Genomic DNA, 14,935 nt, shown 5'->3' with positions numbered 1-14,935 from the left:
TTACTCATCCTACAGAGTGGGGAGTTCATTTCTAAGATCATCTGTTGCATAAATCACTTGTATTCCAGTTCTAAAATTGGGCTCAGCTCTTGGGCAAACCAAATGTTAGACAGCTGTTAAGAAGTAAAACCCTGGTTTAGAACTTACCCAAGGTCTCTGACCTCCCAGCTAGCAGCAAAGAAGTGACTTGGAGATGAGAGGTGGGAGCAATCTTTGATACTGTGAGATATCACAGGTTTGACACTGATTCATTCCTGTGGTGGTCTGGGAAGAGGCACACACCAGAAGGAGAAGTTCCTGCTGATGCCTCGCTGTCTACTTGACCTCTGTGCATCCACTGCTAATAGTGCTGTTTAGTTGGGTGTTTGTAAGTCCTGAAGGAAGAGACTCACAGGCTCAGGTCATCCAAATGTTGCTTCAGATACGATGAAGAAAGTCACAAGTTCTCCAGTGTGTCCTTTAAGAACATTCATTTTTCTAGAAGCAAGAAAGCAGATTATGCTGAGGAACAGGGCCAAGATTGTACTATAAATTGTGACAATATGAATTAAGAGGACTGGAAGTGTTCCTGCACTTAGGAAAGGACTCTTATGGGGAATCTGTCGAGCCTCGTGATCTGGGGTCAGCACATCTGAGTGTCTGGGTTAGGAAATTTTATGACTTAATTTTACCTAATACCTCTGGGCCTGAAGTCAGTTCCCTTTTCTCCCTCCTTCTTCCTCTTTTCTCTGTCTCTTCTTGATTCTCTGCCTCTCTCCACCATCTCTCTTTCCCCTTTTCTCTCTATGGCCCTCATCCTCTCCTTCCCTTCTCTTTGTTAGAATAGGAAGGTAGGGGAGGATCTGAGTCAAACTGGAGGAAGGGGAAAAACACAATGCAAATATATTGTATAAAAATGGTTTTCAATAAAAGCACAACAACAACAACAATCACAACTATAGAAACCTTGCCTAGAGATCAGCTTCATAGAGCGCATGTTAGGTAACACATAGAATGATGGACAGCTTCCTTTCCCAGATATGCCCTCAACTCGTGTCACTAATTTTCTTTGCTAGGATCAATGAGTAGCCTCTTACTATGGCTTGAGATGTGAATAGTAGACCAAAATCTAATGGGTCTAGCTAAGGTGTTCTGAGGGAGCTAGGAGAATAAACCATGGAAACTAATCTTGAAGACACTAATATGGTAGAAAAGCCCTGATGGCTTTGTGAAGCTGTGTCATATACACCACAATGATGACATAAATGTCTGTGGACCTGAGCACACAAGCATGGTTGAGGAAAACTGCAGTCTAGATGAAAGATGGAAGGAACTAGATAGGCATAAATACCATAATGGGCTCTAAAACTATGACAGCAACCAAGGGATTATGTCTCTTAGAGGTCATCAACACACACTGAAGGATAGATAGCCTATAAGCAATTGCTTAGCTTTTTATATAACTGAATACATAAGTAACCATAAATTATTGTAGAAATCATTTCACTATTGCAATGAGAAAAATACAGTTCTTCTCCTAGGTCTTGAAACTGATGCTAAGTCACACACTAATATCAGGTATGAATTACTTTCTGTTGCAGTCAACCCATTCTAGGATCTCTCCCATAATGTGGAGCTTACAAAGTACAATAAACTCCCTTTAGTTTAAAAAAGTTATTTTTGTATTTTAAATTATGTGTATGCATGTGTTTCTAAGTAGATTTCGTATTTGTAAATTCGATTATCCTCAGAGGCCAGAAAAGGGTAATGGATCTTTTGGAATTGAAGTTATAGTCAGTTGTAAGCCATCCAGTCCTTTGTGAGAGCAGTGCTAAGTTCTTAAGAGCTGAACAATTTCTCTAGCTCTTATAACACTTTTCCTTAACTTGGAAAACATATCCTGCCATGGCCAAGATCAAGAGTTGTTTGACCAGTTCACTGATATTGCATACCCTGTGTATTATTGTAGCATTTACTTCTACCATTTAACATACATATGTCTTATCAAAGTGACTAGCATAACTTCTAGTTTAGACCTTTAAAATTCTGGTCAGGGATCCAAAGTGAGACTTGTGCTTTGATATTGACTATGTACTCAGGGCCTGCATAAATCACTGGACCAGTGCTTTGGAAGCTCCAAAGTTTTGAATGGGACCAACAGAAACAGCAGAATTCAAATCAAGTTCAGCGTGTTGTGTGAAGTAGCTGCATGGATTGAATTATTACTGCATGATATCTGATGATGGAAGCAGGTGGTGGATGAGCACATCGTATACATCCTTAGCACATCTGAACAGAACTGCCATAATGTGGATTGTTCAGGTTCCCACACAAAGACATGCTGGTGTAGAGGAATTATCAGTGTTAAATCAATGGAATGTCTGAGTTGTGGGCACCAATTTACTATGTGACTGTGATGCATGGTATTCTGGGTATTATTAGACCCATTAAATGGTAAGGTTGCACAAACTCAAAGATGTCTGAAGATGTGAAGTATACAAGCAGGTGGCTTACATTTCACACCATCTTCCATTGTCTTGATGACATCCACACCTGAGCTTTCAAAGGAAGAAAAACCCTAGCTCTGATTCTTGGCTAGGCAGACCCCCAGTCTGCTGGCACTTTGATAGCTCCATTCTGGGAGGTCCTGGAAAGATACTGGTGAAGGAAGATAGATACTTCAAGAAGACAAGTGTCTGAGCAGTTAATTTGGCTATTAAAATTTTGATGAAGAAGAAATGACATAAAGTAGACATTAATTCCTGGGCAGTGACCAATGGCTCACCTCTCCAATCTAGAACAAACATGATGGAAGAGGGAATATTAGAAAGCTGGACGATGACATTTAAAAGAACATATGGGATTCAGCACAAAATGTGTGGTTCATTGAATTTATCCCAACAGTATGGAAGGACTTACCCTGTGGAGATCAGTCAGATTTTATTCTCAGCTATCTGAGTGCTTACAAAGTGAAGTAGCCAGTAATGGAAACTACACGTCTAATAATATGGTAAAATCTTTTTTTTTTTTTTTTACCAAGGTTAGTGTACCTACTGCAGATGTTTGTGTCTGATATAGTGTAGTGAGTTATGAGCTTTTGATTTTGTGCAGTATGTGCTTCTGTCTCCATGACTTTATCTGCTGAACCAGAGACTCTATTGTTCGAGTAGATATCTCTTGCATTCTTAGTCACATGTGATGTACATTTAAAGTTAGTCCTAATCACTGCAACTGAGCCTTTTGAACAAATGCCTCTAATGTGTTAAACTTAACTATTGCTACCAATATGGGATATATATATATATACATATATATATATATACATATATATATGTATATATATATATCCCAATAAAATATATAATATATTTTATATTACACATGCATGCACACACACAAACACACTAAGTCTTTGTTAAAACAAGATTACTAACAACTGGCTGCTTAAACCAAGTCAGAAACCAAGTCAGATTGATTGCTCCATTCTACCTCTCCAGGTTTTTTTGAAAAAAATATGTCAGATTATTGTGTCAGAATTTAGTGGATTAATTTTTCTTGTCATGGATTAAAGGATAACTCAGGAAGCTAAGAATTTATGGGAAATTTATTATCTAGGATATAGGAATGCTTAGCCACTTGCTTTTAAAATCAAAATGGTTATATTTTCCAGGTATAATAGTTGATTTCAAATGTTGCTTGGTAGGATTTTCAATCACCTAGGTGACACACTTCTGGGAATGTTCCCAGGTGTGTTTCTGGAGAGACTTAAATGAAGTAAGGATGGATCACCTTATACACTGAGGGGGCCTTCAGCTAGAGCCCCAGATTAGATACAATAGAGTGAGCTGAGCACAAGCAATTATTCCCTCTCTGCTTCTTGACTATGGATGCAATGCATCCATCTGCCTCATGCTCCTTCTACATGTTTTCCCACCATGATGGACTTCAAACTGGGAATTTTAAATGATCAACGTGTAATGAATATAACATTTAACAATTAGAACTTTTACATTCTCCCTTTACATACCAAACATTTGAAATATATGTATTTCATACTTATAGTGTTTCTCACCGGAATTTGTCTCTTTTCAAGTGCTTGATGACCATGGGTGGCTAGTGGCTACCATATTGATAAGTCTATAGTCACAATACTCTAAAACTCATAAAAATGTATTATTTCTGAATCAAAGACATTGACACAGAGTTTCATACTAAATAATCTATGTCATTCTGTGAAAGCCTATTTAAGACATATTGTGAAATCCTTTACAAAATTTGAGATTTTGACCAAGTGGGACATTAGGAACTAAGGAAGGTCCAACCATCATCATAGATTCAGTTGTGAGTAGGCATTTCTGTTTTAATTTTGCTACAAACTTGAAAGTTCTGTAGAAGAGAAAAGATTTTCTTTTCTTTTCTTTTTTTTTTGTTTTTTGTTTTTGTTTGTTTTTTGGTTTTTGTTTTGTTTTTTTTTCGAGACAGGGTTTCTCTGTATATCCCTGGCTGTCCTGGAACTCACTCTGTAGACCAGGCTGGCCTCGAACTCAGAAATTCACCTGCCTCTGCCTCCCAAGTTCTGGTATTAAAGGCATGCGCCAGCACTGCCCGGCTTTGCTTTGCTTTTTATCTGTGGGAGTTTAATTACAGGTCTGTAGCCTTTAAAACTGTGAAAAAGCAAACAAGTTTGTTAGCATGTGCCCTGAGTAAATACACAGAAGTGTTAAGTGGCTAGTAACTTGAAACGAGGAGTTTAGATCTTTGGCTTATGTGGAAGCTTCACAGAGAGCACTAAAATGTGCACATAAATGACAAGACAGAGGGAAAATACTTTTAGCTTCGACAAATGGTATCATGACATCCATATAAAATGTTTCCTATTGGCTCATGTTTTGATTACTTGTTTCCCAGCCTATGAGCTATATAAGGCTGTATGTAGAGTTTAGGGGCAGTGTCTTTCTGGTGGAAGAAATAAATAACAGTGGCTCTTGGAAGATTTCACCTGATCTGTTTCATTAATTAATTGTTGTGATAAAACACTATGGCCAAGGCAATATATGCAAGAAAGAGTTTACTTGGCCTTGCAGTTCCATTATTGCAGGTTTGCTAAACAGTTTTATGTCAAATTGATGCAAGCTAAAGTTATCTGAAAGAAATGAGCAAATGCCTCCATAAGATCCATGTGTAGGGTATTTTCTTAGTGATTGATGGGGTGGGAGGGGGATCCCCTTATGAATGCTGTTTTCTTTGCTCTGATGGTTCTGGGTTCTATGAGAAAGCAGGCTGAGTAAGTCATGATGAGCAAGCCAATAAGCAGTACCCCTCCATGGCCTTTGTATCATTGCTTCCAGATTCCTGCCATGTTTTGAATTCCTGTCCTGACTTCTTTCAATGATGCGCCACAATGTGGACATTTAAGCCAAATAAATCCTTTCCTCCCTAACTTGTTTTTGGTCCTGATATTTCTCTTAGGCAATAGGAATGCTAACTAAGACATCAGGGAATCATAGCAGCAGGTGACAGGCATGGTGGCAGTAGGCCCCAGTAACATACTTCCTCTAGCAAGGCTGTACCTCTCGAACTTCCCCACAAAGTGCAACACTCTGGGGACAAAGTATTCAAATGCTCGTGAGCATGGGGACATTTCTCATTTGAATACTCTAATTTTAATCTGCTGTTTTCTTCTTCCTGGTCTGTCATGTAAGAAACTCACTGCCACAGGATCCCACTATCATGTCCCAGCCATTCTTCCCTGCTGTAATGGACTGACATGCCTTGGGTACCAACTTTCACATCCAAGGTACCTCTGTCAGAAATTTTGTCACAGTGATGAGAAACACAACTATGACAGGTGACAAATTTTGGAAAGGTAAAATTAAGAGGGGAATGAATGAAGAGAAGAGCTAGTTAGAACAATGTTACATAGATTCTCCGTGTACCTTTTTGGTTGAGGAGTCTAGAGTTGTTTACCAGGATTAGCTTCTGCGATTTTCTCAGAGCCTGAAGAGGAACATGTGAACAGATTTGTTGCTTTGGTTTTAGGCAATTAACAGAGAACAGGGGCTCTTCTTGTGTCTATGTCTTTTTTAATTACCTTCAGCTCAAAATAATCTGGATATCCAACTGCTATATCACGAGGTAGCATCTTTTGCTACATCTCAGTTCCTGACATTCAGATCTCAGAGCTGGCACTTTTGGAAATACAGGATTGTGAGAGAATCCTTTAATTGAGGAATATATCTGCTATAGGCAGTTGATTAAAGAATCATTGAAAAGAGTTTGGTGTCCTTACCATTGATCACCCCAGCTGGTAGTTATTGCAATCTATCATGTTGCAATGAAATCATGAAGATTTAAAAGAAACCTGTTTTCTCATACATTTTTTTTCAGTTAAAGTAACTTTCATTACATTAGAATTTGCTACTATGAGCCTTGGAAAGAATAGTAGAAACTGTTCCCCACACACCTTATGATTCAAGAGTTGTTAGTATTTGAGTTTGTGATTCAATGTGAAAACACCTTTTATTTCACTATTATTTCTCTGGATCTTGATGTAAACATGGAAAATACTGTGTTTTAGTCTCAGTGTTTAGATTTTAAGGTCATCATTGTTGGATGGATGAACAGATTAACTTTACATCTTATTTCAAGTCTTAATTCTTCTCTCTCTCTCTCTCTCTCTCTCTCTCTCTCTCTCTCTTTCTCTCTCTCTTTTGTCTTTGTTCAGTATTATGAGGGATGACATCATACAGGGCTGGCCAGACTCACACAGATCTTCCAACATTAGCTCACTACCCTCTACTCAGTAACTGTGGAGTTTTAGATCCATGTCTTTTATGTTTGTAGAAACACATTTTTCCTTTCCCCAAGTGAACTTTTGCTCTCTTTATAAACCACTCTAGATTCCTTTCAAATCTCTTTTATTCTCCATAATTAAAACATCATGAAGGAGCATAATGGTCTAATATTTTTGTGTAGAAAACTCCAGTCTCCTCTCCAGATAAGGTTTCAGTTTCATCTCACTGACTTTGAATTCCTCGTGTTTGAAATTAAAATTAAAACTCAATATATCTCATATATAACAAAGAAGGAAAAATAATCCAATTTAATAGTCTCAAAATATCACATCACAATCTAAGTAGTTAGAGCTTATTAAATTTCTAAGATCTAACAGGCTTAATTTTCCTTCTTCTCTGCAGACTATCACTTAATATGCTCCGTGTGAAAAACTAAGTACCATATAGAATCCACCCGAAAAGCACAACTCAGGTTTTGTTTATTATTGTGTTTTTTTCAACCAGCCTAGCAGACCTAGAGCACATGCCAGAGAGTTGTTTAGACTACCTAGTTTGAAACAATTTTTAGGAAGGTTTCTGACTTGATGTTCACAAAATGTGGAATTTAGAAGGTGGTGTTATATTCTTGAGGGGTGGGAAGAGCAGAAGTAAATGAAGCAAGAGGTAAGCAGGGGTGTTCAGTAGTGAGTCCAACTCTCAATTATGCATGATATTGGGAGCCAGAGATGCACGGATAATTGACATCTACTCTTAGTCCAAGAGCCTCAATGTAATGAATGGTTTCCATATCCTTTGCTCCGAGGACTCTTAACAAGGAGCAGAATAAATGGTCTTCTGTTCCAGCACATTTTATTTTTCCTGTCCAGCCTTGGGAGGGGTTTCTAATGAGCAGTGTGCTGTCTAGAAGTCCATGAGCCAAAGAGAAAAATGAAGAGAAACTTGGGTCAGTGCAGGCTGTAGTTGGGTACTCAGCCTCAGAATGCTATGGAATTGACTGAGTATCTGTCAATTAAGAAGAAAGAGACAAACCACTTCCTTTGTGATTTTGACTGGTTAAAATACTACTACTACTACAAAGTCCACCCCTTCCTCAGAATCTTTTCATTATAGAGACACGTGCTCTGTACACTTCAGTGGCCTGGAAACTAGAAACAGATCTCATGAAGCATTGCTCTGTATTGCAACAGAAGCTGGCTTAGGGGCCTTAGTTTCATTTGGCTGCATTTGGTTTTACACCTCTCTGTCTTCCTAACCTGTGCCATGGCTGCTATGGTTTGCTTTTGGGGTCACAATGTCAGCTCAGTGAGAGTTAGTGATGCAGTGTGCTGAGAGACGAGGCCTTCTGCAGGGAGCAGCTGGTGCTTATAGGCCTCTGCTGTGCGTGCACAGAGGCAGGCAAACAGTGCATTTGCTTCTGAGCAGATGAGAACTCTACCACAGGAAGAAAAAGAGATGCTTTTCATTTACAGATAAGGGCAGTATTGAATAATCTACCTTAAAACAAATGTTTTCATGTTTGAACAGTTGCTCCACAATTAAATGGAAATACCCATTCACATATAATATAGCCAGGTCTGAACATACACCATTTCCCGTGGCTCCTGAATACCCTCTGGTCTCTTTGTCTTTACTGGGAGAGGAAATAGGAAGACATCCCTGAAGCAATTATGTCATAATCTCTGGTCTTTGGCCTCCAGCATCCAAAAGCTATACCATAACTAAATGAGTGCAGGCGCTGTGCAAGTAAAAGAAGTGTATTATTTGAATGGTTTCCATATTCCTGCTCTGAGGACTCTTAACAAGGAGCAGAATAGATGATCTTTTTTTCCAGCTGACTTTATTTTTCCTGTCTAGCCTTGGTGGCTGGGACACCCTGCCCCCAGTGACAAACTTTCTCCTAAACCTCCCCAAATAGTGTGATCAACTGGGAACCAAATGTTAAGATGCCTGAGACTATGGGGAAATTCTCATTGAGAACACCACAGTTACTGTGCTGTTGCTGTGACAAAGCACCCTGACCAACATTAATTATATAAGAAAGTTTATTTGAGTTTATAGTTGCAAATGGATAAAAGTCCATCAGGGATGAGCATCATGGCAGCAAGTGGCAGGCATGACTACAAAAGCAGGAAGTTGAGAGTTCACAGTTCTAACTGGAAGCAAAAAGCTGAGAGAATGTTTATAGACATTATGTATTTGTAAAATTTATCTGAACATAAACGTTGTTTAGCAAAGACCTGATATATTTCTGTCCCTTGACTGTTATCTGAAAGTATGATAATACCACATGTAACTAGAGAAATGAAGAGTGACTGTACAAAGACTAAGTATATAATTAATGATTTTTTCCTTCAAAGGCCTCAAGGAAAGAAGAATGGATATAACAGAACTCCAGTGATGCAGAGTTGCATCACTGATGGTTCTTGACAGTGCAAAGACCAACTAAACAATGTTTAAATTGATACATTGTACTTTTGTGACAACTTATGATCTATTGCATTTGGGCAACATAGGGATTTATATTGGACTGAAAACAGAGAACTGGAGAGAGAAATTACAATGTTCTTTTTGATGAGTTTATTAGGTTGTTTTTGGCAAATAATATATAATAAGATGAAGGAAAAACTACCATGTTGAAGCTGGACATGGCAACCCAACAGGAGGAAGAGTCCGAAGAGCAGGCACAAGATTCAGAGACCCACTCATTCTCACAGTCAAGAGGCTCATAAAAATATTAAGCTAAAAACTATATGCAGAGGACCTGGTGCAGAGTATTGAGACTTTTATAGATACAACAACCAGAATTGTTTAGAACTGGAGGAAATTGTGTATATGTGTATACATGTTTACATGTGTGCTTGTGTATACACATTTGTGTGTGTATTTCAACAGGTGGCACCAAAAGATACATTGAGGAGAGCAGGAATGAAGGCATTATTTAGGGAAGGTTATCTAAGGAACTGTTGTTGGAGGGAGAGGTTGTGGTAACTATAAGATTGCAGGGTACATAGACAGAGCTCAGAAAGAGAAGTACCATTTGAAGACCTCAATAGTATAGGAAACAGATGACTTGGGAAAGAAAGAGGCAGTGGTGAAGTAAAGACATCAGTGTGGGCTGAACACCAGGAACTCTCACTGAAGTGGGATAGGGAGAAATGGTTACTAAGATGGGACATCTGTAAAATTCTCAGAAGCAACTGAAGATGGCTGTCCATTTCAAACTTGTTTTTAGAGGTAAAGAGTCAGTTGATGTATATAAAAATCTGTTTCTTTTTTTTTATCAATTCATATGTGTGTATATGTGTCTTTGTGTGTGCATACATGAGCATGTGAGGACATGGGCAAGGGTAAAGATGGTGGACAAAATGGATAAGTTGTTTCTCTCCGTCCACCATGTCTGGCCTCGGGAGTGATCTTACAGAGTTATGCTTGACACCTTTACCCAATAAACCATCTCAGTGGCCCCTTTGACACTTGTTCTGACTTCTGACTATCTGAGGTCAGCCTAGAGCATGCCCCATCGTGTTTAGCACTCCCCTTCTTTCCATCAAGCCAGATGAAAAGGTGTCATCAAGCTTTGCTGTTATTACATAACCATAATATCAAGAAATAATTGAAACGGTCCAAACCAAACCAAACCCCTGATGCATAAATGTCCTGCAGTGAGAGAGTAATAATTTAAGATTATGTTTCAGAACTCTCAGATATGTTTAGTGAGATGCAAATATTTTTGGTACTTCTGTGTTATGGCACCACTTTGTAATGGGTAAAATATTGTGACATCAAATGTTTTAGGCTCCATTTCCAAGGTTACAGATATAAATACTCTGTTATGAGAACCCATTTGGCATTAAGTCAAAAGGGGTTCTAGTCTGTCATCAGTGTCACTGAGCATAGAAACCACGGTGCAGCTTCCTCCAACCTCTTCTGTTTCATAAATGTTTTTTTTAAAAAGTGTCTGTACTTTAGCTTTTAAATTTTATTTCAAATTTTCATTTTTTTATTTTTTAAAGTTATGTACATGTGTCTGTGTGTGCATTTGAGTGCAGTGCCCAAAGATGCCTGAAGAGGGTGTTGGATCCCCGGTAACTGGAGTTGGTTATGGAGGTTGCAAGCTGCCTTAGTTGAACTCTGAAGCCAAACTCTGCAAGACCAGTACACATCCTTCCCTGCTTACACATTCTTACCTGCTGAGCCATCCGGCCAACCCCTGTGAGCTGTTTTATATTCATTTGTAACTGCCACTCCAGAGTAAAATTACATTTGATGAAATGTATGTGAAAGCTGGGGGTCTGATGTCCCATCTTTCTCCTTCCAGTGCAGTTTGTTTCCTCCCTGTTTTAGAGACACAGAAACCATCAATAGATTCCAGCTGGCTATCATCTTGAAATAGTTCAGAAGAAAATCCCATTGGAAAAACCTTTCTAAACAATCTGTTTGATTAAAGTCACACAATTGTTAAGTGTCTTACAACAAAACTCTAGAAAAAATAAAAAGGAAAACAGAAAGGAAAGGAGAAAACACCCTAGCTAGATTTTATGCTGATGAAGGGAACTTTTGAAATCCCTGGGAGCCTCATTTAGCATCAGGAGAACCACAATAATTGCAAGAACCTTGGAAGTAAATGTTAGCTCACTGTCAACAGAGAATGTGTTTGTTGCAATGAGTTAGGCTTTCCTTTGACAAGTTTATGACACCACAATGCAGCAGTTGCATGGGACAGACAGAGAGAGCAATCCATCAGCTGGTCCCTGATGTCTTCTGTAGTGCTTGGATGTAAAGGCAAAGCCCAGGAGGTAGAGAGGCAAGAGAGGTATCTTTGTTATAAGTTTCTAGATGCCTTTTCTCTTTTTTTGTGACACAAGTCCAAATAATTGCTGTATAACCTGTGATAAAGCCCAAGAAGAAAGTTCTGGAAATGATGAAGTTTGTTGAGTAAACAAGTTAGTAGTAAACACTGTAATTATAACCCTGGTTCTTATGTAGAAGCCTAAGGCTCCCTGCAACTTTATTTGCAGATAAAGTTTGTTAGGAGATGACCAAAGTGAATTGGGGTCATCAAGGGTAGGGCTCTGATCTGATAGAACTGGTGCCCTTAGAAAGAAACACACCTGAGGTCCTCTGTCTCTGTATCTGTCTCTCTCTCTCTCTCTTTCTGTGTGTGTGTGTGTGTGTGTGTTCAGCTGCTTCTGCTACTACATCACCATTCACAGTCAGCATGAGTGTGTGTGTTCTTTTACACACAGACACACACACACAGACATGCACACACACACACACACACACACACACATACACACACACATCTCTCCCTATGTATATGTATATATGTGTGAATGCAGCATCCATAGAGGCCAGAAGAGTGTGCTAGATGCTCTGAACTAGATTTACAGGCAGCTGCCTAGGACAGAGGTCAGCAAAATGAAGCTGGCGTGCCATCCTTTCTGTAAATAAACTTTTAGTAGAATGTAGTTACATTCATTTATAGTTTAATGACCATAGAAACTTCATGGCCTGTAAATCCCCAAATATTTATCATCCATGGAACTTCCTAGAGAAAAATATTGTCTCTCCATAGTGGCATAGAAGATTTAAAATTATGCTCTAATTGGAGCAACACACACAACACCCAACCCCACAGCTTTGCCTGCCCTCCTCCTAGCAGTCTGGCCCTAACCTGACATGCACAAGTAAGACATTCCTACTATTCTATCCCAATACCCCCACGTACAGGGGCCCCAGCAAACCTAGCAGCCATGAATTCTGTGCAGCCATGGCAGACTTCTGGTATGTGCCTACACTAGTGGTGGTTTTGGAGCAGCCTGTGCAGCACCCCATGCCCCAGCTCAGCTTGCATCCCCAAAGGCCATTTCGAAACTGACACACACAAACAGGAGGACTGCTCAAACTAGACACATGGCTTCACTTGCCTCCCTGAAGACCTGCTTCAACATAAGACATTCAAGCCAACCAACAACCAAGACAATTAGATGGCAAAAGGCAAACAAAAGAACATAATCAACAGAAGCCAATAGAACATGACACCATCAGAACCCAGGTCATATACTATGGCCCTGGATATCCTAACACACCTGAAGAGCAAGATTGTGACTTTAAATATTGTCTCTTGAAGATAATAGATGCTTTTAAAGAGGTTGTAAATAATTCCCTTAAAGAAATACAAGAAAACACAAACAGGTAAAGGAGATGAATAAACTAGTCCAAGACCTAAAAATGGAAATAGAAGTGTGGTGGCTTGAGTATGCTTGGCCCAGGGAGTGGTACTATTAGGATGTGTAGCGTTATTGATGCAGGTATGACCTTGTTGGAAGAAGTTTGTCACTATGGGCATAGGCTTTATAACTCTTGTCCTATCTGCCTGGAAGCCACTCTTCTCCTAGTGACCTTCAGATGAACATGTAGAAGTTTCAGTTTAACCTGCACCATGCCTGCCTGGATACTGCCATGTTCCTGCCTTGAAGATAATGGACTGAACCTCTGAACTTGTAAGCCAGCCCCAATTAAATGTTGTTGTTATAAGAATCGCCTTGGTCTTGGTGTCTTTTCACAACAGTAAAATCCTAACTAAGACAAGAAGCAATAAAGAAAACACAAATGGAGGTAACCATGGAGATGGAAAACCTAGGAAAGAGAACAGGGACTACAGCTGCAGGCAACACCAACAGAATACTAGAGATGGAAGATAGAGTCTCAAGTGTAGAAGGTACCATAGAAGCAATGGATACATCAATCAAAGAAAATGCCAAGTGTAGAGTTCCTAAATCAAAACAGGAATATGGGACGCTATGAGAAGACCAAACCTAAGAATAATAGGAAAAGAAGAGGATAAAGATTCAAAGAGTCAGAAAACATCTTAAACAAAGCTATAGAAGAAAACTTCCCTAACCTAAAAAATGAGATGGCTATAAATGTACAAGAAGCTTACAGAATATCAAATAAATAGGACCAGAAAAAAAGATCCTTCTTTTATATAATAATCAAATAATGAAATGTGCAGAACAAAGAATGAATATTAAGAGCTACAAGGGAAAAAGGCCATGTAACATATTAAGGCAAACCTATAAGAATTTCATCTGACTTCTCAACAGAGACTATAAAAGCCAGAAGATCCTGGATAGAAGTGTTGCAGATGCTAAGAGACAACAAATGGCAGCCCAGACTACCACAGCAGTAAAACTCTCAATCATCATAGATGGAGAAACCATGCCATTCCATGACAAATTCAAAGTAAAATGATATCTTTCTACTAATTCAGCCCTACAGAAGATATTAAAAGGAAAACTCCTGTCTGGGCCGGCCGGTGCCCTGAGCAGACCTTGGGCACAAGCTTGGCAGCCAGTCCCACAACACCCAAAGGAAGCTCCACTCCCAGGTGTTCCAACAAGCTCAGCATCAGAGGTGAGGAGGACACAACATCTGTTCCAACACTGGGAGTAACGGGGACCAGCAGGACCCAGAAACACAGGAACACTGCCAGCGCAGTGGCTCGGGTTGTTTCCAGTCTGTTTGGTCCAGCCGATGCCCTGAGCAGAACTTGGATACAAGCTCCACAGCCAGTCAAACCACACTCAGAGGAAGATCCACTCCCAAGTTCTCTAACAAGACCAGGATCACAAGATCACAGAGACAGCTTGACTCTGAGGAGTTCTGACACAACCAGGATCACAGGAAGGACAGGCTCCAGTCAAATTTAGCAAGGGCAGGTAGCACTAGAGATAACCAGATGGGGGACAAGGGTAAGAAAATAAACAACACAAACCAAGGTCATTTGGCATCATCAGAACCTAATTCTCCAACCATAGCAAGTCCTAGACACACCATCACACCAGAAAAGCAATAATCAGATCTAAGATCACTTCTCATGATTATGATACAGGACTTTAAGAAAGACATAAATAGGGTAAATCAAATGCCAGTTGAAGTACAAACTGAGCTTCTAGAAGCTGACTTGGATCACATGACCCCTGAAATCATGAGCCAAGAGGAGAGAGAGCCTAGCCATGCAGATGCTGCCATGGAAGAACATGAAGATGCTGACGAGTTATAGACCAAACCAAGAGTGTATTCCCAAGTTAGAAAAGCAGAGAATGACAGGACATCTATGCCGGTTTTAGAATGAGAACAATTTATATTTTTAAATT

The sequence above is a fragment of the Mastomys coucha genome, unplaced genomic scaffold, assembly GCF_008632895.1.
Source record: "Mastomys coucha isolate ucsf_1 unplaced genomic scaffold, UCSF_Mcou_1 pScaffold17, whole genome shotgun sequence".
Lineage (NCBI taxonomy): Eukaryota > Metazoa > Chordata > Mammalia > Rodentia > Muridae > Mastomys > Mastomys coucha.
Note: the sequence above shows the minus strand (reverse complement) of the source record.